At 35.0% G+C, this 26,307-nt stretch overlaps 3 non-coding genes and 1 pseudogene across 3 annotated transcripts; 1 reads left to right on the forward strand and 3 right to left on the reverse strand.

The window, feature by feature from the left end:
• The window catches only part of LOC124927928, a 35,984-nt pseudogene that overhangs the window by 5,056 nt on the left and 4,621 nt on the right, over positions 1–26,307 (reverse strand).
• On the forward strand, positions 13,205–13,320 carry LOC124922973. Its single transcript, XR_007098017.1, has one exon. It is a non-coding gene; the product is annotated as a U5 spliceosomal RNA (small nuclear RNA).
• LOC124923029 lies at positions 13,880–13,982 on the reverse strand. The gene has a single exon (XR_007098069.1). It is a non-coding gene; the product is annotated as a U6 spliceosomal RNA (small nuclear RNA).
• On the reverse strand, positions 15,877–15,991 carry LOC124922923. Its single transcript, XR_007097969.1, has one exon. It is a non-coding gene; the product is annotated as a U5 spliceosomal RNA (small nuclear RNA).

The raw sequence follows: 26,307 nt of genomic DNA on the forward strand, positions 1-26,307 counted from the left end.
ACAACAATCAAGAGGCCATAGCAAGTCCAGAGGCAGATCAAAATCTAAGGGAAGACAGTGTTATCACTGTGGTAAAGAAGGTCACATAAAGAAAAATTGTAGATCCTGGAAAAGACTTCAGAATGAAGACAAAAATCAGAAGCAGACGCCTTTGATTTCTTATGGGCTTCGGCGAGCTCTTCGAATGTAAGTTGTTGGTCGAGTAGTCGAGTCGCATCCTCATTTCGTTGAACCGCTATAGCCGGTGCAACATCTTCAACTCTTTGGATATGTTGGGCCAGGTCTGCATCCGCTTGTACCGTTTCCTTTTGAATCCGGACTTGCTCGTCCTCGGCATCTTGAATCTTTTGAGCCGCGATTTCATTCGTCTTTTCAAGTGCTTTGTCGGCTTCCAGCTTTGCTGCTACCATCTCCGCCAGTTGTTCGGTGACCGCCTTTAGATCGGCTTCGGTCTTGGCATTCTTCTCCTCAAGCGATGCTATTTTTTCAAGTATGGATCCGGCCTGGACACCGGACTGAGACTGATTCCCTTCAATAGTATTCAGCCTTTGATCTGTTGTTATTAGGTGGAGATTTACCAAACCGACCTGTTGGTTGGTATGAGCAATATCGGTCTCCAACTTCTTAGTTACGGCCTCTAATGTCTTAGTTTTTTCAGTTGTTTCGCCGAACAGAAGATCAGTAAGACCGTATTTTTCCTCAACGGACGTAATCCGTTCAACCGTGGCTTCCAGCTGTTTATCGGTAGATTCAATTAACTCGATAGATTTTGCTGCGGTTTCCTTTATTTTCTTTTGCCACGTGGATTCATTGACAAATTCCTCGATAATGTCCTTGACCCTATCCTCTGTTACAGCCGGCACCGATGCATTGTCGGTTTGCGGAGATCCTAGCCGATCAGTGGGCGGTGTACCCATTTCGATTTCGGTGCTGTTGATTATGGGTTCCGGTGGAGGGGAGGTATGCTCAGCCTCGTTCAGATTCGGACCTCCATCATCCTCAAGATGAGATCTGGAGAAAAGTGACGCCTCTTTGTGAGCGGGTTCCGATTTTAACCGTGCTAGCTCATCGGTTAGTTCCTGTTCTTTAACCGTTAGCATGTCCAGCACTAAGCCTCGAACGGGGAATCCTCCGTCCCAGGGACATATTTTTCACGAAGATGAAGGATATAGTCAGAAAGCTCTATCAACCGTGCATGCGGTTCGACCATCCTTCCTCTTCGAAGAGCGGTCACCACGTCCTTGGCTCTTGTAAGTTTGAGCACCGCCGCTTCCATGTTAATCATCTTCTCATACCTTCGGTCATCGGGATGCTCCGGTAACATGTTAGCAAAGAGGGTTTCCTGCCGAATCAGAGCCCATTGAAAATAGACGTCGCTTGCAGCGTGAGCCTGAACGTGGAGTTGATCCAATATTTTGGAGACGAGATCCTCTCCCAGTTGCCGAATGTGTTCATCCGAGGATTCATTTCTTTCCGGTTGCCTACCCGAACCGGTATCAATATCATCATTTCTGGCCGATTGTTCTTCGACCACCTTCTCTTTCCCTTTGCCAGACCGATCCGCCTCAGTGCTGTGTGAGAGAGTCCGGCTAGAGCTTGAAGCCGAGTTTTCTGGATTAAGTGTGTCGGTCTAAATACTAGCCGACCTGGTCGGTTGCAAGGCTGCCTTGCTTCCGGACTGTTCACCTGCCGGAGCCTTCTTCTTCTTAGGCTTAGATTTCCCTTTGCGGGCGGAGACCTTTGTCTTGCCCGGTTTATCCTCCGGTTTCAAAAAGTGATGGGATTTTATGATTTTGCTGGGGGAGATGAAAACTCCTGGGCCGGTTTTAGCGTTGAAATGGCGCATCAGTTTGCCGAGTGGAACAGCGTAACCCCACGACCGTTTGGATGATGGATCCACCATCTCACGTAGGTTAGAGAAGATTAACTTGGCCCAGTTGATTTTAGTGTCGTTGACTAAACCGACAATCATATCGATCTTCAATCGTGTGAGGCTATCATAGTTGTCTCTCCGTCCTTGAACCGACTTTGATAGAATCTCGCAGAGCGGTGTAAATTCCGGTTTGAGGGAGTTTTTCTTACCGGATACTACTATCGGTACATCGGTATCCGAAACATCCCGGCAAACCGCTTGTAATGTATCCTCGTCCGTAGGCACCGAGAAGTCGCTCCCCTCCGCTGGTAAGTGGAGAACCTCAGCAACCGACTCCATTGTGAGTTTGAACAGTTTTCCGCCGATTATTGCGGTTATGGTTCCTTCGCTGTGTACGGCGGTTTGAAAGAATTCATTGACCGCTTCTTGATACAGAATGAACGGTCCATTCAAGAAGTGTTCAAGACTGGACTCAGAGATTTGAGTTAACACTCGTTTAGCTTCCGCCGATCCATTTGCTCGAATTTCTTCGAAATCGACTTGGAAGATGTGGGTAAAAAGCACAGATTCGCGACCCATTGTGAGTTTGAGAGACAGAGAGATCGAGAGTTTGAAAGTTTGAGAGATTCGAGAGCTAGAGAGAGAAAGCAGTTTTGCGGAAGAATGAAATAAAATGGCTAAGGAACGTATTTATAGTCGCGGGATGGAATTCCAACCGCCGCGGACCGTCACATCAGAATTAGGCGGGAGATTTCCCTCCAAAATATCATTGGGCGGCAAGCGATGGGCGGGAAACTTTGAGCGACAAGATTGAGCGGGAATACGGTTATTTTTGTAACCGTTGATTAAGAGAGCGGTGTTTTTGTTAGATAAAATTAGACCGGCTCACAGAACTTAACATAAATAAACCTTCCATACAGGAACAAGGAACCGAACCGACTAAGAAGATTAACCGGTCAAGACAGTAAACTGACCAGGAACATTCAGAACATGACCGCACAAAGAAAGGATTGGCCAAAGCCAAAAACCGGAAACACCAGACAACCGATCAAAGGAATAACCGAAAGATGTCCGGTTACACCAATTACACCGGAAGGCATCCGGTGAAAATTCAAATGAGCGACAAGATTGAGCGGGAATGCGGTTATTTTTGTAACCGTTGATTAAGAGAGCGGTGTTTTAGTGTAACCGTTTTATTTATGAGGCGGTTATTTAACCGGTGATGAAGCGGTTAGCGATTTTAACAGGTTGAACATTTAAACCGATATTTTAACTTTGTGAGCTTGAGCCGATTTTCGAACTTAATAATTTAACTGACCGTATGATTGAAAGACATAATTGATACCGATACAGAGATCGGTTTGAGATACGCAAAAAGGAAATGAAAATTACATAACAGACATTTTAGTGAGTTTGTCAATCGTCACTTCCTCGTTGAGGACATTCGAGGGGTTCACCGGGGTACCCGGTCCAAGATTTGGATGGTGTGTATGAAGAAGTCGACTTATGTGGGGAGCATAGCCGAAACCTTTCTTTGTCTCGACCATGGTCTTCAAATTATTGAAGATGACCGATGACAAATTGATGGGGATGTCGCTGACGATGTAGGTCATCATGTCGAAGACCTTCTTAGAGTAGTTCTGGTTCGGAGATTGACAGATGATCAATCGATTGACAATCTCGTGAAGGAGTTGGATGTGACGGGCGAGGCGGGTTTTCAGACCGTAGTTCTCCACCGATACTTCGGTTCCGGAGAACATTTCGGCATAGTCAACTGCTGCACTCCCCACCCGGGATGGGAAATCGGAGAACCCTTCAGTGGACAGATTGAAAATCCGGGAGAATCCACTTTCATGAAGAACAAAAATGTGGTTTTTCACGACGGAAGTAATGGCATCGCCGAACATGGCTGCATTGTTGAAGAATTCCATCACTTCTGGAATGAACATGGGTCCGAATTCTTCGAGAAAATCACGAAGGCCGGTATCGTTGAGGGATTCAAAGAGGATTTCCCTCACTTCAACATCCTCCATGTTGAGGACGGAGTCGAAATCAATGCATAGATAATTCCTTAGGATACGGTTAGACATTCTTTCAAATCTTGCTAAGAGAGAGAGAGCTTAAGAAATTATAAGTTCTTTGGAGGTATGTGGAATGATAGAGGGAGATTCCTTATATATATTTGAAATTGGAGGGAAAATAGGATCATTTAATGCTAATATTCTGTTTTGTCTTATTAATGTTGGGAATATTTATGTTTCCAAAACTCCTTGGGAAGGAGTTATTTTTGACCGGTTGCGGAGCTCGAGGTGGGGAATCTAGTTGGGAAGTAACTAGGTTTGTGTAGTTTCCCATGTAGTTGGAATTCAAAAGTTACTTTTCATTAATGAAAGTGGAGTTACAACAAACCGAAGGAAACACATAGATTAACCGAAAAGATCATAATGGAGTAGGATGACAATACAACCAGTACATACAACAAAATGACCGGTTGTAAGAAGGAGTGACTTAATTTCCGGAGGAGTTGAGATGTCGGTTCTTCTTCTTCCAGGCCTTCTCGAACCGCTCATAGAAGGAGTCGGCGATTTCCCTGGTCACAACTTGGGACTGGTTCAGCCCCTCGCCCGGACATAGCGGAACTCCGAGTTCCATGAGTAGGGAGCTGATTTGGGGAATGAAACCGGTATGACGAGTGGTGATCATCCAGATCAGGATGTCGAACAACACCCTGGACCAGTTTACCGGGGTATCGGTTATGATAGCGGTCATCATGTTGAAGACGGTGGTGCAGTAGGTGTTCTTGACATCCTTTCCCAGGATGGCTCGACCGATGATGTCATTGAGAATCTGGTATTCAGCCCTCAATGATGACGAGCTTCGTGGTCATTGACCGGATGGTTCGATCGAGAGAAGTTCAGAGATATTTCGACTTTTAGTTCGGACGGAACATTCAGATCGGTGAGACCTTGCTTTGGAAGGTCGAAACATCTAGCAAAGTCACACTCAGAAAAATCAAACACGGTTCCTCCAACCCTAGATTAAATGAGGGTATCAAAGTATGGAGTACCGCAGAAAACCCTTGTGTTGTGGAAGAATTCCTGAACGGTTTCAGGGAAGATGACATGTTTTTCATCTAAGAAGGGTTTTAGACCGATGTTTTCAAGAGACTTGATCATTTTAAACATCTCATAATGCTCTGTCCATTGAGTGGAATCAAAATCAACTTGGAGAATGTTTTGGAATTGAGATATTTTTGTCTTAGTGAAATGATTTTTGATGTTTGTGGATATTTGGTTGATATTCATCTAACTTATATATTAGTTGAAGGATGATAGTATTATCCAGTAGGTAGCAGTTAATGTAGTCTATTGACCATAGGATAAAAGGATTTGCATGAATTAAGTATGTCTACAACCTAAGGTGTGAGTCATAGGCCTTGACGTGAGAGATATCATATCTTAACGTCTTTTAAGGTATGACTATTTTGCTTAGAAAAAGTATATTTTCAAAACAGATACATCTAAACCCAGACAGTTGTTCCGCTTTTGTTAGGAGACCAAATAATCCAAAATATATTATATTCAAACCGGTCGGTTTTCAGTCATTGGTCCCGATGCGGTTAATTAGTGAATTCTTTAGTAAATTCACAGGGAGAGTCAAATACGTGTTCCTCATCTTTAGTAAATTCTTCACAGGGAGAGTCAAATACCTATTCCTCATTTGCCATGAGACATGTGAGTTCATTATCACTGTCACTGTGAGCCCATAAAGTTCCTCCATCATCGGCTATCAGTTCTTTTTGAATTTCTTTTCCTTCACCGGTTTGTTGGTAGTTATTTCGGTGGTTTTGATCATCCGGTTTCCGGTCATCCCGTCTTGGTTTTCTACATTCCCACCTGAAATATCCCAAACAATTGCAATTATAGCATCTAACATTAGATTTATCACCGTAGTTATTGTTTCTCGGTTGGCTTCTCTTCATGAATCTGCCAAACTTCTGTGCAAGCATTGCCATAACATCCTCGGTGAACTGTTCAGCGGTTCTGATCGGTGCAGGAGCAACCGGTTCCATGGATGTGAATAAGGCCTTTGTAGAGGTTGAAGCTGAGACTTCATCTTCAATCCTAGATCTCATTTCAAACTCATATGCTTACAGAAGGTATTCCTGTCCAAACCGTTGATGATGTGGTTTCTAGCATGGTTGTACAGATTATTTCTTCTCCTATCTTCTTTTGTCCATTCCTCCCTATCTTTATCCATATTTATCGGTTCTTCAGTCAGGATGAACTGCATCTCGTCATCCATGGTGATTAAGTGCAGGTGCATGCGTGCCTTCCAGTTGACGAAATCATCACCTTCTAGCATTGAAGGCTTATCGAGAGTCATGCTTGCTTGAGTATTGAAACTAACTACTCTGATACCAATTGTTAGGATTTAGGTCGCGGATGGCGGACCGGGGTCTGGCAGGTTTGCACTCAAAGGTTGGCGTTTAATCCGGTTAGAGATTAACACTGGGTTTAAATACTACAAAGGTTGTCACAAACCCTTGAACCGAGTTCAAGTGCGGAAGTGGTTTGTTTCAGACTGAAGCAACACGCACACGGGATGAGTAGGACCAGATTTGAATAAAGTCAGTTTGGAGATTAGGAGGTCGGTTTGAGGCTTAGTAAATTGATAAAAGTGATGTAAATCGGTTAGGGTGGTATGGGTCGGTTAGTATGGATCGGTTAGAATGTAAATTCGGCAGAAAGTAAAGAGCAAGACAGTTTTTTATGGATGTTCGGAGATAAAACTCCTACGTCACCCCTTCTTCTCGAAACCACGAGAAGGATATTCACTAAGGAATACATACGCACAATCCGATCGAGACTTATTTGCTGCTCGATAACACTCGTACAATTCTCACCGAAATTGTAATCTCACTTCAAATGCACACTTAAGCTCTTTTAATTTAGAGAGAGAAAGACCACTTATAACATGGGTTGGTGTAGCTCTTAAATGTTTTCTCTTGTAACTTGTAACTGCATTTACTCCTCTTCAGCTCCTTCTTTTATAGGTGAAATGTGCCAACGGTCACATTTCTTTTCCTTGAATCTAATTGGTTGAGCAGAGGTTCAGTGATTCAGACCTGGCGGTTTAGGCTTCTAGTGCGTAGGTCAAACCGTCTAGGTTTGTCTTTTACTTAATGTAGCACTATCGGTTGGACAGTTGCCGACACCTGGAATGTTGTGCCTCTGACTTATCCCAGAATGGAAAGATCTTCTTCAGGCGGTTTTCTGCATCCTGTAGAGTATCCTCAGACTTGCATGGATAGGGCAATGTTACAGTCTGTCTCTTTGGTATCATCTTCCGTAGATACTCAAAGTGTTTGTTTGCACCGATTTGTAGATTGTACTTAGTTTGATGTTCTTGGCTTCTTTCTCTAAGTAGCTTCTTCATTAGTTTTCTGGATTGATGTATTTCGGTTTAGAATGTCTACCGGTTGTTTGAGTTAACCGGATGACTTTAGGTTTTTCATAGCTTCAGGTTTGTTCGGTTTTGGTTACATCTTTTGCCTTGTCTTCTAACCTGTCTTGTTTTCCTGATTGGTTAGGTTCTTGGCCAGTTGGGTTGCTTGATCGGTTGGATTACTTGACCGATCTTGATTCTTTAACCGTTCCTGCACAGGAAGTTTGTTTTAGTTAAGTTCTATTTAACCGGTCTAATTTTATTTAACAGAAGTGACTAGACAAAACAAAATGAAGTAGTGTCATTGACATAACAAATGTCGCAAGTCTATGTCAAAAGATGAATAAGTCCATTTATTTAGTTATATATTCCTTATACTATTTATTATATATATTCGCTTAGATAGACACTTCGAGCATAAACTGAAATATTCTGGAACTACAAAGATAGTTATTAAATCATTATCACCGCATAAAAGTATTGCTCCAAAGTATGTTTAATTGGTTACAATTCTCTTTTGATTTTGCGCTATTAATTTCACTATTATTAGTGAGCAATGATAGAATAATTCCATCATATTTATAGACCATTCTTTATTTTCTCGAAAATGGTGATCATCCTACCGGAACTGTTCACCCAAAAATACCCTAAACGGTGCCACAATATGTACTTGAAAAATTTGAGTTCCTACTCGACTCTAGCAAGATTGCGGCCATCAAATCCATGCCAGTACCCTGAAATGAGCGGGAGGTTCGGGAATTTTTGGACAAAATTCAATATATTAGTCGCTACATTAGTAAGCTCACTTCCAATTGTGATTCTCTCTTCAAACTTTTGAAGAAGGGTCAAAAGTTGTCTGGAGTGATACTCTTTAACATGTCCTCGAGAAGGTGAAGGCGTATTTGCAATCCCTTCCTATCCTCATGTCTCTGAGGCCAGGAGTTCTTTGATTCTTCACTTCACTATCACTGAGTCATCCATAGAGAGCATTCTAGCCCAGGAGAATAAAATCAAAGAAGATGTGCCAATCTACTACATCATAAAAAGGATGACCGATTATGAGTTAAATGACTCTTCTGAGACGCATGGCGAGGGAGTTCAACAAGAAGGTCAAGCCTAGGCATCTTGTTGTCGGAGATCTTGTTTTCAAGAAGACCTGAAAGTTGTAGGATCCTAGAGGGAAGTTCCAACAGCCATGGGAGGGACCTTTTGTCATCAAACATATCTTTTCAAGAGGAGTTGTACGTTTCACTTCTCTCGATGGCGATGAATGCTCATCCCCTTTTAATCTTGATACGCTCAAGAAATATTATGTTTGAAATGGAGAAAATGTCGTGTGTTTGATTTATTTTTATTTTCTTTCTAAAAAAATAAAGAAACAAAGAGATGTAAGAGTAAAGTATAACAACACATTGTAATTGTTAGCATACCAATATCCAGTCAAGTTTGTCCTTTATACTAAACAACTTATATTTATTTTATATTTCATTTCAGGTCCTATAAAATGAGAATAGATCCCTAGGTTATAAACAAGAAATGAATAGTGTGGAAATCTATACTCTCCTCCCTACAAATTTCCCTTTTATATTTCCCATTGAAACAAAGTCATAATCATCATGAAATCAAAACCAACATACCTTTGGCGAAAGAAAGATCAATACTATCAAATTTCTTCACATTGAGGGACTCAAATGACTATTAAAGTGTTGATGAAGGCGATACCTGCAAATGCATTCACCCTTAGTTTTGAAATCATCATTTTGTGAAACAATTATTATTACTGAATACTAACCTTCTAGTCTGACTCTTTCTTAGAATTATTGGAGAATAAGATTAGGAGAAGTTATTTGAGAAAACCTACACCCACATGGATAAATGATTGTATCGTTAAATAATGTGGGCATTTTAAAACTATTCGTTCAAAATATAATCCTTCTGTTAAACAATCTACCTTGATACCCTGATAACATTATATGACAAAACATAATCTACTAATGGTGCTACAACAACTGTCCATCTGATCCAACAGACACAAGTTATATTTATCCATTGGTTAAAAACTAACTTTTTTAACAATACTATGTAACCCCAGTTATGTTATAGGCCTTTCCATTGATATAATATAAGCATAATGGAAAAACATAATCTACTAATAGTGCGACAACAACTGTCCATCTGATCCAACAGACACAAGTTATATTTATCCATTGGTTAAAAACTAACTTTTTTAACAATACTATGTAACCCCAGTTATGTTATAGGCCTTTCCATTGATATAATATAAGCACCAGTGGTAGAATATTTTCCAAACATTCCATTCACTTTGGTGACTAGTACTCATTTTTTGTACCCTGTATAAAACTGATTTTATAAATTTATACATATCAAACAAAAAAAATACTCAATAAAGACAAGAAAGTACATTGACAGGTGATAGAAAATTAAAGGAATCCAATTAGGAACAACCAAAGAATTCTTGATCGGGCATAACGATTGGGGAATTCATAACACCCTTCCTAATAAAACCTATATTAAATGTCACCATAAACAAGTAAAATTACAAGGAATTCATCCACCTCTTCCTTTCTTGTGATTGTGATGATTCTCAATACCACTGTACCAGCAAATACCAAATTCATATATATCCAAATTCGTCAAACATGTGCATACAACAAAGAATAAATCATTTCTTGTAGAGACGAACAATGTTAAGAGATCCTCGAAAAAGATATGTATTCTTAGACGCTAATCTAATACCAGGACTATTGTTTGTTGTTTGATTATAAACAACCTCTGTCTCAGTTTAATTGAAAGATTTGTATGATTTATAAGCAGATGCAGAATTCAAACACACGATAATGGATATTGCTTCAGCCCTAATTTATTGGGATTCAAATTAGTTCAAGTTGTATCCCTGTAGCTAAATCAGAATTATGTGACCACTTTCATCATCACACTATAATGCAGGCACAAATATTATTACACAAACAAACATATCAAGGGAAAACATATTATGACTTGGGAAATTAAAGGTTGCGAGCTAATCATCTGGATTTTATACAAACTATATACATGAGAGTGCGCTTGTAAGTTGTAATTTGTATGGAGAGTACAACAGCTCACTCATAAAGATGGTTCAACTAAATAAGTCAAATATATATTCTAATTCATCCTTAAAACAAAGAAGTATAACCATTTCTCACTCATAAAGATGGTTTAATCATCTAGTGTAGTGATAACAACCTAGCATCAAAATCCAACTGAAAATATCCAACTGAAAATAACTGAGAAATCCAAAACACTATAACAAGGGGTAAATCTATGAGCCAGACATGAAAAATAAAACCAGTGACCTAAATAAATCGCATATAAACCTCGTTGCATCCTTAAAACAGATAAGTTTATCACTCAAAAGACTTCCAAGACCCGCAGATGAAGGAAAACCCTAATGGTCGGAGAAGAATGTAACAAACCTCGTGGGTGCGACAATCTGGCTGCGAGAGTCAAGGGATGATAGTGCAGATGAAGGCAAGCCCTAATGGTTGAAGAAGAATGTAACTAACCTCGTGCGTACGACAATCTGGCTACAGAGAGTAAAAGGATGATACCACGGAAATCTGGTTGTAGAGAGTAGAAGGATAATAGTCTTATTAACACAGACAGAAGGATTTTTTAGGTTAGAAAGAATTGGTCAGCTTAGAAAGAAAATGAGTTAGGCTTGATAATTAAAAACTGATTCTAGTTTTAAAATACATATATATAAATTAAAATTTTATTATTAAATATAATATAATGTTTAATTTATTTAATTTTGGTTTATATTAGTTTTTACTTTTAATTTAATTAATTTTAAATACTTAAATAAAAGACAAATGTTAATAAAAAAATTAATAATGTTATAAAAATTTTAAAATTTATGAATTAAATTTTAGTGTAAATAAAATTTTAAGTCAAATTTTATTTTAAAACTTTAAAATAGTAAAATAAAATATTTATAAAGTTTAAAAATAAAACATAAAAATTATTAAGTTTATAATAGTTAAATTTCAAGGTTTTTAACAAAGTTTGTATATAAAAAAAATAAATGTGGTTGTAAAGTATAAAGGTTGCCAAAAGTTTTTACTTTTTTAATTTTTACCCACGCTTAATAAGCGTTGGCATATAAAGGTGGCTAAAAGTGTGTTTTGTTGTAGTGCATTTTTGAGAAAATAAAGAATGGTCTATAAATATAATAGAATTATTCTATTATTACTCACGAATAATAGTGAAATCAACAGCGCAGAGTAAAAAGAGAATTATAACCAATTAAACATACTTTATGAGCAATGCTTTTATGCGATGCTAATGATTTAATAATTATCTTTGTAGTTCCAGAATATTTCAGTTTATGTTCGAAGTGTCAATCTAAACAAATAAATGGACTTATTCATCTTTTGAAAAAGACTTGTGACATCTGTTATGTCAATGACACTACTTCGTTTCGTTTTATCTAATCACTTTTTTTTTGTGAAAGTTGCTTTTCTATTCGAAATATATATTCCAAAAAATGGTTTCTTAATTACAATATTGATTTAGACCCTCAATTCTCTTTTCTATAATCACTTTTAATACCTGTTCCGGAACGATAGGACAAACAATTATGTTATTACTAAACTTGTTGAAGAGATGAAATAGAACCAAGTTATATCTTTTTTAATGAGAGGTTGAATCGAACTACGAATTAAATCAATTTCTCGTAAACAAAGAGCACAATGTAAATAGTTTATGCAACTTCAACATCGATTGGTAAACGTGATTTAAAAAAAATCTATTAGATCGTGTTCTTTCTCTGCTTGTTTTTTGTTTTTGAACCGATGTGGGCCTTCTTTACATTCTTTCATAATTATTAATTATTAACATGTCTTTTATGATAAAATAAATTAATGAAAATTATAATAATATTATATATTTAAATTTAACTTTTTGTAAAACTAATAATTTTTAACTAATATTTAATTTTTTTTCAAGTATCTTATATAAGAGTTATAATATGATTTAATTGAGTTATACAAAGACCTTATTTTGCTGGTCTAGGATATGATTAAATTAAGTTATAAAATCTATATTTGTAAACACAACTATAATCTTATCGAATCAAGTTTTGGAATATTTATATATTATTTTAATTTAGCAGAGTTTAAATTTTAAATTTTTCTTATTGACAAAAATTTAATTCATATTATTTATTAATGTATTGTTTAAATTATATTTTATTTTTATTTTTTTTGTAATAAATAAAAGTATTTCACTCTTTATTTGGCATAATTCCTTTGAATTGTAATCCTTCAAAATTATTTTCGTTTAGATGCGCAGATTAATGTTTTACATCATAGTTAATTGTGTTCAAAATCAAATTCTTACATCCTAATTGTTCTATGCATGACAAGAGACCTTATCTTCTCTTGCCCCCGCTCTTGAGAAGTCATTTAGTTAGAGGAGCGAATAAAAAAGGGACAAAGGCCCTACTAACTAGAAGCCACAACATGTCTTCTATTTTTTTCATTTTAATAAGTTAGTTAGTTTGAGAAAAAAAATCAAAATTAAAGTGTTTTTAGTGAAAATCAAATATTTAAAATAAAACTCTTTTTATTGAAGCTAAACTAATAAATCATTGTAATAGTTTTTTTATTAACATTTATATATAAGTTTGATAAAATAATATACTTAAAAGTATCAAATTCTTGAAAATATTATTGAATTATCCTATTCTTTAAATAAAAGAAGAAAAAATCATTAGGCTCAATAATGACAAAAAAAGGTGTGATGTCCCACATTGTTAGATGAAGTGAAAATAAGGATCCGATATTATTATAAGAGGGGAGTTGGTGATTAGAAAAAATTACGAAACAAAGCACTCAACACAAAGCGAACTATTATTTCACCTTTTACTAAAGAATACCGCGTGTTCTTTACAATATGTGGCATACGCCTATTTATGTTTGGTCCTCTAATCAGAGGCACCCTACAATTGAGTTTACACTTTGAATTTTTCTTATCTATAAAAATTTAATTCATAATAATTATTAATGTATTATTTGAATTATACTTCAAAAAAATTGTAATAAATAAAAGTATTTCACTCTTTATCTGTCATACTCCCTTTTAATTGTAATCCTTCAAAATTATTTTCGTTTAGATGCTCCCTTTTAATTGTAATCCTTCAAAATTATTTTCGTTTAGATGCTCAGCAGATTAATTTTTTACAACATAGTTAATTCTCTTCAAAAATAACTTCTTACATTCTAATTGTTCTATGCATGACAAGGAACCTTATCTTCTCTTGCCCCGCTCTCGAAAAGACTCAATCATTTAGTTAGAGGAGCGAATGAAAAAGGGACGAAGACCCTACTAACTAGGAGCCACAACATGTCTTTTATTTTTCCATCTTAATAAGTTAGTTAGTTTGAGGAAAAAAATCAACAAATGTCATTGTGTGCAAACCGGTAAAGTACACAACATAAAACTACACTATTTTCCCTTCGGTCGTCGGCGTACGCTTCAGAGAGGAAAAAGGGTAAAAATAATTTGGACCATTTCTCGATTTGTGCGTGTCATTCTTGCGCAGGGGCCATGCTAATCTTCTCTGTATCGTTCAAATTTTATCGAATGTCCCCGAAGGGATATAACCATCTCTCATTTTTAAAAAGACTTCATTCTTAAGTTAGAGGAGCGATGTGGGATCAATTTTAGAAAATGAATGGACAACTGCTATTTTTTGTGATCGACTACTAGAGTGTTTTTCTAGGAACGCATGTGTTCTATATAGAGAATGAGGGTATTTCAAAGTATGCCCTCAATTTATAGGGTTTTTTCTTTTGAGGGAATATTGATTTTATGAGAGAAAAAGAATGGGGAGCTACCCATTATGTCATGTTGATAAGGTGTCCAAGGGCAGAGCTAGGATTTAAAATCTAGTCGAGCTAAGTTATTTCCATAAAATTTACCCGGCTAGAATGATAATAATATGAAAAAAAAATATACGTAGTTTACGGTCGTTAGGTCCCTTCATCGACCGAAGAACTCAATAGAGACGATATTTCTCCCCGTCGTTATTTCCATTCGCGTGCAAACTGTTTTGAGTTACCCGGGCTGTACATAGACACTCCCTTGAAGGTGTCGATGCCTCTGTTAATCTAAGTAACATTCTTCATAATGATTATAAGATAAGTTTATTAAATATCAAATACGAGTCATATACCTTGTTTGAAAGTACAAGTTATAACCACCATCATAGTAATAACTTCAATCCAAATTAAAGCGTTTTTAGGGAAAATCAAATGTTAAAAATAAAACTCTTTTTATTGGAGCTATACTAATAAATCATTGTAATAGTTTGTTATTAATATTTGATAAAATAATATATAGTTAAAAGTATCAAATTCTTGAAAGTATTATTGAATTATCCTATTCTTTAAATAAAAGAAGAAAAAACACCATTAGCCTCAATAATGACAAAAAAGTGTGTTGTCCCACATTGTTAGATGGAGTGAAAATAGGGATTCTATATTATTATAAGAGGGGAGTTGGTGATTACAAAAAATTATGAAGCCAAACACTGAAGACAAAGCAAACTATTCTTTCTCCTTTTATTTGCAATACGTGGCATACGCCTATTTTTGTTAGGTCCTCTAATCGGAGGCACTCTACAATTGAGTTTAAACTTTGAATTTTTCTTATCTACGAAAATTTATTTCATATTATTTATTAATGTATTATTTGAATTATACTTAAAAAAATTGTAATAAATAAAAGTATTTCACTCTTTGTCTGACAACATACTCCCTATTTGTTTTGCGCATGACTAAGGACCTTATCTTCTCTTGCACCCGCTCTCACGAAGACTCAATCATTTAGTTAGAGAAGTGTGATCCAGAAATATTACAAAATTAACATGTGCGGAGATCTTCCAAAAAGGAAATGAGCTCTCCGACTGAATCTACCGGCTTCCCACATCGAACATCATATAATGTTAGGATGATAGCATTGTGTTGGATCCGCAACGGTCATTTAAGATTGTTGAAAGATCTACGATTTCTCTCTAACCAAATTATCCACCAGAAAATAATAGAGATATAACCTAATTGTTTCAAACCCACAAATCTAGCTACCTCAATCCACGATTCTCAATACGCACCAATGATTCTCGACATAACCCAAAAAATAGAAGTGATACTCCAAATAATACACTAAATACCAGCGACACATACTACATCGTCTCAACCTCCTTAAGACACATATTACATCGACTAACTAAGATAAGACACTTACTAAATGATTAACATTGTGTATCACACTTCTCTAACTAAATGATTAAGTGTTTGTGAGAGCGGGTGCAAGAGAAGATAAGGTCGATAGTCACGCACAAAACAATTAGGGAGTATGTTGTCAGATAAAGAGTGAAATACTTTTATTTATTACAACTTTTTTTATGTATAATTAAAATAATACATTAATAAATAATATGAATTAAATCTTCGTAGATAAGAAAAATTCAATGTTTAATCTCAATGGTATGGTGCCTCTGATTAGAGGACCTAACAAAAATAGGCATATGCCACGTATTGAAAAGAACACACGGTAATCTTTAGTAAAAGGCGAAAGAATAGTTCGCTTTGTGTTCAGTGCTTGACTTCATAATTTTTTGTAATCACCAACTCCCCTCTTATAATAATATCGAATCCCTATTTTCACTTCATCTAACAATGTGGGACAACAAACTTTTTTGTCATTATTGAGGCTAATGGTGTTTTTTCTTCTTTTATTTAATGAATAAGATAATTCAATAATACTTTCAAGAATTTGATACTTTTAACTATATATTATTTTATCAAATGTTAATAACAAAACTATTACAATGATTTATTAGTTTAGCTCCAATAAAAAGAGTTTTATTTTAAATATTTGATTTTCACTAAAAACACTTTAATTTTGATTTTTTTTCTCAAACTAACTAACTTATTAAAATGAAAAAAATAGAAGACATGTTGTGGCTTCTAGTTAGTATGGCCTTTGTCCCTTTTTTATTCGCTCCTCTAACTAAATGACTTCTCAAGAGAGGGGGCAAGAGAAGATAAGGTCCCTTGTCATGTATAGAACAATTAGGATGTAAGAATTTGATTTTGAACACAATTAACTATGATGTAAAAAATTAATCTGCGCATCCTTCAAAATAATTTTGAAGGATTACAATTCAAAGGAAGTATGCCAAATAAAGAGTGAAATATTTTTATTTATTACAAAATAAATAAAATAAAGTATAATTCAAACAATACATTAATAAATAATATGAATTAAATTTTTGTCAAAACTTTAAAATTTAAACTCTGCTAAATTAAAAAAATATATAAATATTCCAAAACATGATTTGATAAGATTATAGTTGTGTTTACAAATATAGATTTTATAACTCAATTTAATCATATTATAACTCTTATATAAGATACTTGAAAAAAAAATTGAATATTGGTTAAAAATTATTAGTTTTACAATAAGTTAAATTTAAATATATAATATTATTATAATTTTCATTAATTTATTTTATGACAAAAGAAAGGTTAATAATTAATAATTGTTAAAGAATGTAAAGAAGTCCCACATCGGTTCAAAAACAAAAAACAAGCATAGAAAGAACACGATCTAATAGATTTTTTTTAAAGCACGTTTACCTACCGTTGTTGAAGTTGCATAAACTATTTGTGTTGTGCTCTTTGTTGACGAGAAACTGATTCAATTCGTAGTTCGAATCAACCTCTCAATAAAAAAGATATAACTTGGTTCTATTTCATCTCTTCAACAAGTTTAGTAATAACATAATTGTCTTATCGTTCCGGAACAGGCATTAAAAGTGATTATAAAAAAGAGAATTGAGGGTCCTAAATCAATATTGTAATTAAGAAACCATTTTTTGGAATATATATTTCGAATAGAAAAGTAACTTTGAAAAAAAAAGTGATTAGATGTCATTGACATAACATATGTCACAAGTCTTTGTCAAAAGATGAATAAGTCCATTTATTAGCTTAGATAGACACTTCGAATATAAACTGAAATATTCTGGAACTACAAAGATAATTATTAAATCGTTAGCACCGCCTAAAAGCATTGCTCATAAAGTATGTTTAATTGGTTATAATTTTCTTTTGACTATGCGCTATTGATTTCACTATTATCCGTGAGTAATAATAGAATAATTCTATTATATTTATAGACCATTTTTTATTTTCTCGAAATACACTACAACAAAACACACTTTCAACCACCTTTGTATGCCAACGCTTATTAAGCGTGGGTAAAAATTAAAAAAATAAAACTTTTGGAAACCTTTATACTTTACAACCACCTTTATTTTTTTTTATATACAAACTTTGTTAAAATCCTTAAAACTTAAGTATTATAAATTTAATATTTTTTATGTTTTATTTTTAAACTTTATAAATATTTTATTTCACTATATTAAAATTTTAAAATAAAATTTGACTTAAAATTTTATTTACACTAAAATTTAATTCATAAATTTTAAAATTTTATAACATTATTAATTTTTTTTATTAACATCTGTCTTTTATTTAAGTATTTAAAATTAATTAAATTAAAAGTAAAAAATAAAATAAACCAAAAATAAATAAATTAAATATTATATTATATTTAATAATAAAATTTTAAATTATATATATTTTAAAACTAGAATCAGTTTTTAATTATCAAGTCTAACACATTTTCTTTCTACGACCAATTCTTTCTAACCTAAAAAATCTTTCTGCCTGTGTTAATCAGACTATCATCCATCCTTCTACTCTCTACAGCCATATTTCTGTGCTATCATCCTTCTACTCTCTGCAGTCAGATTGTCGTGCGCACGAGGTTAGTTACATTCTTCTTCAACCATTAGGGCTTGCCTTCATCTGCACTATCATCCCTTGACTCTCCGCAGCCAGATTGTCGCACCCACGAGGTTAGTTACATTCTTCTTCAACCATTAGGGCTTGCCTTCATCTTCACTATCATCCCTTGACTCTCCGCAGCCAGATTGTCGCACCCACGAGGTTAGTTACATTCTTCTCCGACCATTAGGGTTTTCCTTCATCTGCGGGTCTTGAATGTCTTTTGAGTGATAAATGGTTCTACTTATCTGTTTTAAGGATGCAACGAGGTTTATATGCAATTTATTTAGGTCACTGGTTTTATTTTTCATGTCTGGCTCATAGATTTTCCCCTTGTTGTAGTGTTTTAGATTTCTCAGTTATTTTTAGTTGAATTTTGATGCTAGGTTGTTATCGCTGCACTAGATGATTAAACCATCTTTATGAGTGAGAAATGGTTATACTTTTTTGTTTTAAGGATGAATTAGAGTATACATTCAACTTATTTAGTTGAACCATCTTTATGAGTGAGGTGTTGTACTCTCCATACAAATTACAACTTACAAGCGCACTCACATGTATATAGTTTGTATAAAATCCAGATGATTAGCTCGCAACCTTTAATTTCCCAAGTCATAATATGTTTTCCCTTGATTTTTTTGTTTGTGTAATAATATTCGTGCCTGCATAAAAGTGTGATGATGAAAGTGGTCACATAATTCTGATTTAGCTACATGGATACAACTTGAACTAATTTGAATCCCAACAAATTAGGGCTGAAGCAATGTCCATTATCGTGTGTTTGGATTCTGCATTTGCCTTATAAATCATACAAAATAATATATATGTCTTTCAATTAAACTGAGACAGAGGTTGTTTATAATCAGACAGCAAACAAAAGAAGTCATGGTATTAGATTAGCGTCTAAGAATACATATCTTTTTCGAGGATCTCCTAACATTGTTCGTCTCTACAAGAAATGATTTATTTTTTGTTGTATGCACATGTTTGACGAATTTGGATATATATGAATTTGGTATTTGCTGGTATAGTGGTATTGAGAATCATCTCAAGAAAGGAAGAGGTGGATGAATTCCTTGTAATTTTACCTGTTTATGGTGACATTTAATATAGGTTTTATTAGGAAGGATGTTATGAATTCCCCAATTGTTATGCCCGATCAAGGCTTCTTCTTTGGTTGTTCCTAATTGGATTCCTTTAATTTTCTATCACCTGTCAATGTACTTTCTTGTCTTTATTGAGTATTTTTTTTGTTTGATATGTATAAACTTATAAAATCAGTTTTATACAGGGTACAGAAAATGAGAATTAGTCACTAAAGTGAATGGAATGTTTGGAAACTATTCTACCACTGGTGCTTATATTATATCAATGGAAAGGCCTATAACATAACTGGGGTTACATAGTATTGTTAAAAAAGTTAGTTTTTAACCAATGGATAAATATAACTTGTGTCTATTGGATCAGATGGACAGTTGTTGTCGCACCATTAGTAGATTATGTTTTGTCATTATGCTTATATTATATTAATGGAAATGCCTATAACATAACTGGGGTTACATAGTATTGTTAAAAAAGTTAGTTTTTAACCAATGGATAAATATAACTTGTGTCTGTTGGATCAGATGGACAGTTGTTGTCGCACCATTAGTAGATTATGTTTTTCCATATAATGTTATCAGGGTTTATATCAAGGTAGATTGTTTAACAGAAGGATTATATTTTGAACGAATAGTTTTAAAATGCCCACATTAGTTAACGATACAATCATTTATCCATGTGGCTGTAGGTTTTCTCCAATAACTTCTCCTAATCTTATTCTCCAATAATTCTAAGAAAGAGTCAGACTAGAAGGTTAGTATTCAGTAATAATAATTGTTTTACAAAATGATGATTTCAAAACTAAGGGTGAATGCATTTGCAGATATCGCCTTCATCAGCACTTGAATTGTCATTTGAGTCCCTCAATGTGAAGAAATTTGATAGTATTGATCATTATTTCGCCAAAGGTATATTGTTTTTGATTTCATGGTGATTATGACTTTGTTTCAATAAGAAATATAAAAGGAAACTTTGTAGGGAGGAGAGTATCCACACTATTCATTTCTTTCCTATAACCTAGAGATCTATTCTCATTTTATAGGACCTGAAATGAAATATAAAATAAATATAAGTTGTTTAGTATAAAGGACAAACTTGACTGGATATTGGTTTTCTAACAATTACAGTGTGTTGTTATCCTTTACTCTTACATCTCTTTGTGAAAATTTTCTTGTTATGATCCATATAGATTGCATTGATAGGATGGTGAATTCCATAGGCATGTCGGAGGAGATTTCTCCCTCACTCAAGCACATAGTGAATCTATTTGATGAAAGTAGTCAAAGATCACCCATTATGTTTACTTCAGTTGATAGTGTAAATGAAGAATTTCATGAAACTTACAACATTAATGATATTGCTGAGTTGGATGATACTGGAATTGAAGATTTTGCAACATGGGGTTTTGAGAATGAAGATTCGAATGGGGAAGACCCTATTTCCGGAGGTGATTATAAGGATGTCTTTCAAACCTTCTTAACTTATGTCATTTGGATTAAATGTTTAAAATATTATAAAAATAAAGTATTTGGTTGATTATTTGAATGAATTAATTCATGGTGGGAAATATTTGTATTATTTGCAAATAACCTTTCATCAAACATGGCCCAGATTTATGTAATATCCTTTTGTCCTAGCATTGAAAAAGAGTAAAGGATGATTCTTTACAACAGTTCTGGTTGAATTTTGCAGGAGAATGAATCATCTATTTTTCAACCCTTATTGTGGAAGATAGAATAGAGAATGTGAGAATATTTGTTTCTGAGTTTGAGACTTAATTTAAAACACAATGTCCGGGCGGGTCCTGATCATAGGAAGTATCAGAAGGTAGGTAGGCCTTAGAAGCTTATGGAAGGAATATTACAATTACCGTTCTCAATTTCGCTCATAAGATAAATTCTAAGGCATCCTCCCCGTGTTGTTTTTTCTCTGCTCAGTACATGATAAAAGATGTTCACTTCTTCAACCACATCAATGTTTGATGTCCTAAAATTTTCACAAGATTTCGTAAAGCCAGATTCTATCCAATTCACCGACCCAAACTCTGAAACAGTTTTAGAGTTCATGTAACTGATTGCAATTTTAAAAGGTGAAACTGAATTCACTTGACGAATCAGACAGTACAGCCGTAGCATACCATCTTCTTCGTCGTAAATTGCCCATATCTGCTTTGCCTTGAAGCATTCCTCAGAACTTTCATTGTCAAAGTTGTGAAAATCAGAGTCAGGAACCGTCATGTCGCATTAATATCCTCCTCCTCACCACTGATTGAAGCTCCACTGTGCCAGAAATTGTGGCAGTACTAGGCTAGTTAGAAACCACCACCTCTCCTTCTCCTCCTTCTCCTCCTTCTCCTCCTTCTCGGTTCGTTCACTGAGCATGGAAAATATATTCCATGCTTCCGATAGAAGCTTAAATGCCCTATCTGCCCCAACAGTTTTGTTGCAATAAGAGTTTAGTACACAACACATCTCCTTATACTGTTTGATGAGCCTAGCCTTAACGGCAGATGGTTTTAGACCAAAAATTGCATAGAAATCAATTTCCCCTTTGAATTTTGTCTTAGATTCAACATACACATCAAATGTAGTTTTCATTTCTTTTGTACCCTCCAAGCTTGGACAAAGAATTTGAGCTCTCAAAACATAGCTACTTGCGCCATTGTAGTCTTTCTCAACAAATCTTTTCGACCGCCATTGTAGCCTCTTCCTCTATCACCCTGGTAGCCACCTCTTCCTTAATTTTCTTAATTTCTGTAGGAGTCCCCTCTTCCGCCATAGGTGCCACCTCTACCTCCCTAGCAGCCTCCTCTTCCACCATAGGTGCCACCTCTACCTCGAAGTGATTTCAGTCTCACCGTTTAAAGTTGCAATCAGTTACATGCACTCCAAAACTGATGCGGAGTTCGGATCAGTGAATTGGATAGAATCTGGCTTTACGAAATCTTGTGGAAATTTTAGGACAACAAACATTGATGTGGTTGAAGAAGTGGACATCTTTTCTCATGTATTGTGCAGAGAAAAAATAAAACGGGGAGGATGCCTTAGAATATATCCTAGGGGCGGAGATATATGGGCCATATATAAGAACTGGTCATCGGAATGGAACAGGGAGACCCCCTCTGAAGTTAGGCATCAATATGAGATGGTGGAAGTTATGATGGATTATGATGAAGAAGATGGAGTGCATGAGTCCACAGGTGAAAGTAGATGGTTACAGGACTGTGTATGGGAGGAACCTAGATAAGGGTTCCATTTGTTGGGTTTTGAAGAAGGAAATGTTGAGATTCTCACATCGTGTTCCTTCTTGGAGAATTAGAGGTGAAGAAAGGACTGATGATCTGCCAGAATGCTGTTGGGATCTGGATCCTTCAACAGCAGCAAGAACAAGAAGAAGCTGAAACTGGGAAACATAAAGTGATATCTTAACTTACATTCCATCCCCCAATTGAAAAGATTATGAACTGTTTGTTGTTTCTTATGATTGTTTGTTCCTGACTGTGTACTTGAGTGATTACAAATGGATGGTCAAAACTATTATAGGTTGTTTCATTGTTGTTGATGATGTTTTTGATTTTGACATGTGAGAATTATTCTACATGTCAAATTAAAGTTGAACAGTGGGTTAATTTCTTGTTTAATATTAATTTATTTATTTTTTCTAACAAAAATTGTATTAATATTTATGTTGGTAAAAATATTTCTTAAAAATATTTAAAATTATTATTTCAACATGATTTCATTAATTTATAAATTAATTTTTCTTTTTATATTTTACTGATTTAATTAACCATATATTCTACAACATTTTTACAATAGTTTCATATATCTTAATAATAAAAAATATAGTAATTTCAAATGTATATATTTTATAATACATAACAATTATATATTTTAAATATTCACAATTAATTTACAAACTTATCTTGCAAGACCATTTGCAATTAATAGGTATTTTTTTAAATAATTTATACATTTAATTTACTTGCTATATATTTTGTCATATATATAAAATTTATATCTTAAATTTTAACAATAATTTTAGCCATTTAATAACATGATTTGCAATAACTTTACAATGTATATTTAAGTTTTTTTTTTCAATTAGTTTATTAATAGTATTTGTTAGTAATAGAAAATATGTATTTTTTAAATTTAGATTAATGGATGGTTTCTCGGGATATAATCAGGTCCTGATGGCGCCTGAAAACAAGGAGAAAACTACTTTCATCATAGAGGTCGGTGTCTTTTGCAATCAAGTGATGCCCTTTGGACTGAAGAACAATGGAGCTACGTATCAGAAAGCAACCATAATTCACAACTATTCTCCACGACATAATCCACAAGAAAGTCAAGGTCTACATTGATGATATCATTGTCAAATCCAAGAATCGAACGGAACATATCACGAACTTGGAGAAATTCCTTTAGAGGATTTGGAAATACCATCTCTGTTTAAATCAAATGAAGTGCACCTTCGGTGTCACTACTGGTAAGATGATAATATTTCTAATTACTCAAAGAGGAATAGAAGTCGACTCTAGCAAAATTGCGGCCTTCACAGCCATGACATCACCCCAAAATGAGCGAGAGGTTCGAAGATTTTTGGACAAAATTCAATATATTAGTCGCTACATTAGTAATCTCACTTACACTTGCGATCATCTCTTCAAGCATCTTAAAAGGGTCAAAAGTTGTTTGGAGTGATACTCATTAACATGTCCTCGAGAAGGTGAAGGCGTATTTGTAATCCCTTCCTATCCTCATGTCTTTAAGGCCAGGAGTTTCTTTGATTCTTCACTTCACTATCACTAAGTCATCCATGGGGAGCATTCTAGTCTAGGAGAATGAAATCAAAGAAGAGGTGGCAATCTACTACATCAGCAAAATGATGACCGATTATGAGTTAAATGACTCTTCTGTGGAGAAGGTCTATTGGGCACTAGCCTAGGTAACGAAGAGGTTGCGCCATTCATCAGCAAAATGATGACCACCGATTATGAGTTAAATTACTCTTTTGTGGAGAAGGTTTGTTGGGCACTAGCCTGGGTAGAGAAGAGGTTGCACCATTATATACAAGCTCACCCAATCAAGCTAGTGTCAAAACTTGATCTCATTCGTTTCTTGTATCATAGAATCCCAACACTATATTAGAAAGCTGAAGATCAAATGAGATCTCATTTGAAAACTAAAGAAATATATACTTCAATTATAAAATATAAATTCATTCATATTTTCATTTTCTATCTATCCAGTCAAATTTAATTTGACATGTAAAAAAATTCTCACATGTCAAAATTAAAAACACCAGCAACAATAAAGAAACAACAGTTTTCAGACAAAGAAACAACCAACCTATAAAAGTTTTGGCCATCCATCTATAAATCTCTCAAGTACACAATAAGGAACAATCATAAGAAAAAAAAAAAACAGTTTATAATCTACTATTGGGGGGTGGGGTGTAAGTTATGATATCACTTTAAGTTTCCAGCTTCAGCTTTCTTCTTCTTCGTAGATCGCCCATATCTACTTCTCCTTAAAACATTGCTCAGACCTATCATTGTCAAAATTGTGAAAATCAGAGTTAGGAATCGTCTTGTGCACTGATGCCCTCCTCCTCACCACTGATTGAAGCCCAACTGTGCTGAAATTGTGAAAATCAGAGTTAGGAATCGTCTTGTGTACTAGGTTTGTTAGACACCACCACCTCTCCTCCTGATGATTCTGCTGCTGCTGCTTTCTGAGGTAAATTTGCTAGGTTTTCTTCAGTGCAGGTACTTCAGCGTCAGTTTTCCTTATCTCTGGCAACTTCTTTCTTAATTCAGACAATGCCCTATTAATTAATAACTTTTCTGAGTCAAAAATTGACACTGATGGTCCCATATCTGATAGATTATTTGAAGGCGTTTCTACGCCCGTGTCATCCAGACTCTTTCTCCTTGAGGGCTTGCCCAGTTTGGAAGGCTCGTGAAGAGATCTCGTGCTTTTATTTCCATTCCCTAAAGGGTGTGCCTCGGGAGGGATGGTTATATTTGTATCAACAACCTCCACTGAAGATTCAGAATACGATTTCTGCTTAGATTTAGATACAACGACTCCATTTGTGCATGGTTGGGATATTTGTAATAGTCCCAAGTTGATCTGCATAACCGTTTTCAGGAGCAGGAAAATGTTGACAATCACGAAAAGGATACGAGCCATCTGGAGGTCCTATCCCTTCGTTAATTGCCATGAAAACACCACGACAATTCTTGCAGGATAGTTTTTTGTTCACGTACTTCAGGAGATAGGAGATACTCATACTGAACGTTACAAGCGGTGCATTTTGTCCAAAAGGAATCACCCCTTTCATAGATAAAAAGAATTGTCATCAACAAAGCAAATATTTAGAATAATTTCATTAAAATAAAGAAATTATTTAGAATAAGGCCTTGTATGTTTATGGTTATTTGGTTAACCAATTGACATGGTCACTCGGGGTACCCTAGGCCGACCTTATTTGGGAGTATCGGTAAGAAAATATATGATAAATGAAAGACAACAAAAAAAAAGATAGACCAAAATAGGGTAAAATCCTTTGACCTTGTATCACAAAAGGTCTCATTGTGATTAACCAAACAAAGAATTATAATAAGACTTAGAATAATTGTCATTATCAAAACAAAGATTTGCTTGGCAAAACTGAGAATGCAAATGCACATACCTAGTATTTCTCCTGATTATCGTATGAGGTTCGATCACTTAGGTTGGACAATGTATTCCATGCTTACGAGAGAATAAATGCCCCATCTGCCCCCAACAGTTTTGTTGCAATAAGGGTTGATCAGACGATACATCTCCATAAACTGTCTGATGAGCCTAGCCATACCGGAAGATGGTTTTAGACCAAAAATTGCATAGAAATCAGTTTCCCTTTTTGGTATAAAACCAATCTGCGGCTAGGCTTGTCAGATAGTTTACGGAGATG

Source organism: Impatiens glandulifera, chromosome 1 (genome assembly GCF_907164915.1).
Source record: "Impatiens glandulifera chromosome 1, dImpGla2.1, whole genome shotgun sequence".
NCBI lineage: Eukaryota > Viridiplantae > Streptophyta > Magnoliopsida > Ericales > Balsaminaceae > Impatiens > Impatiens glandulifera.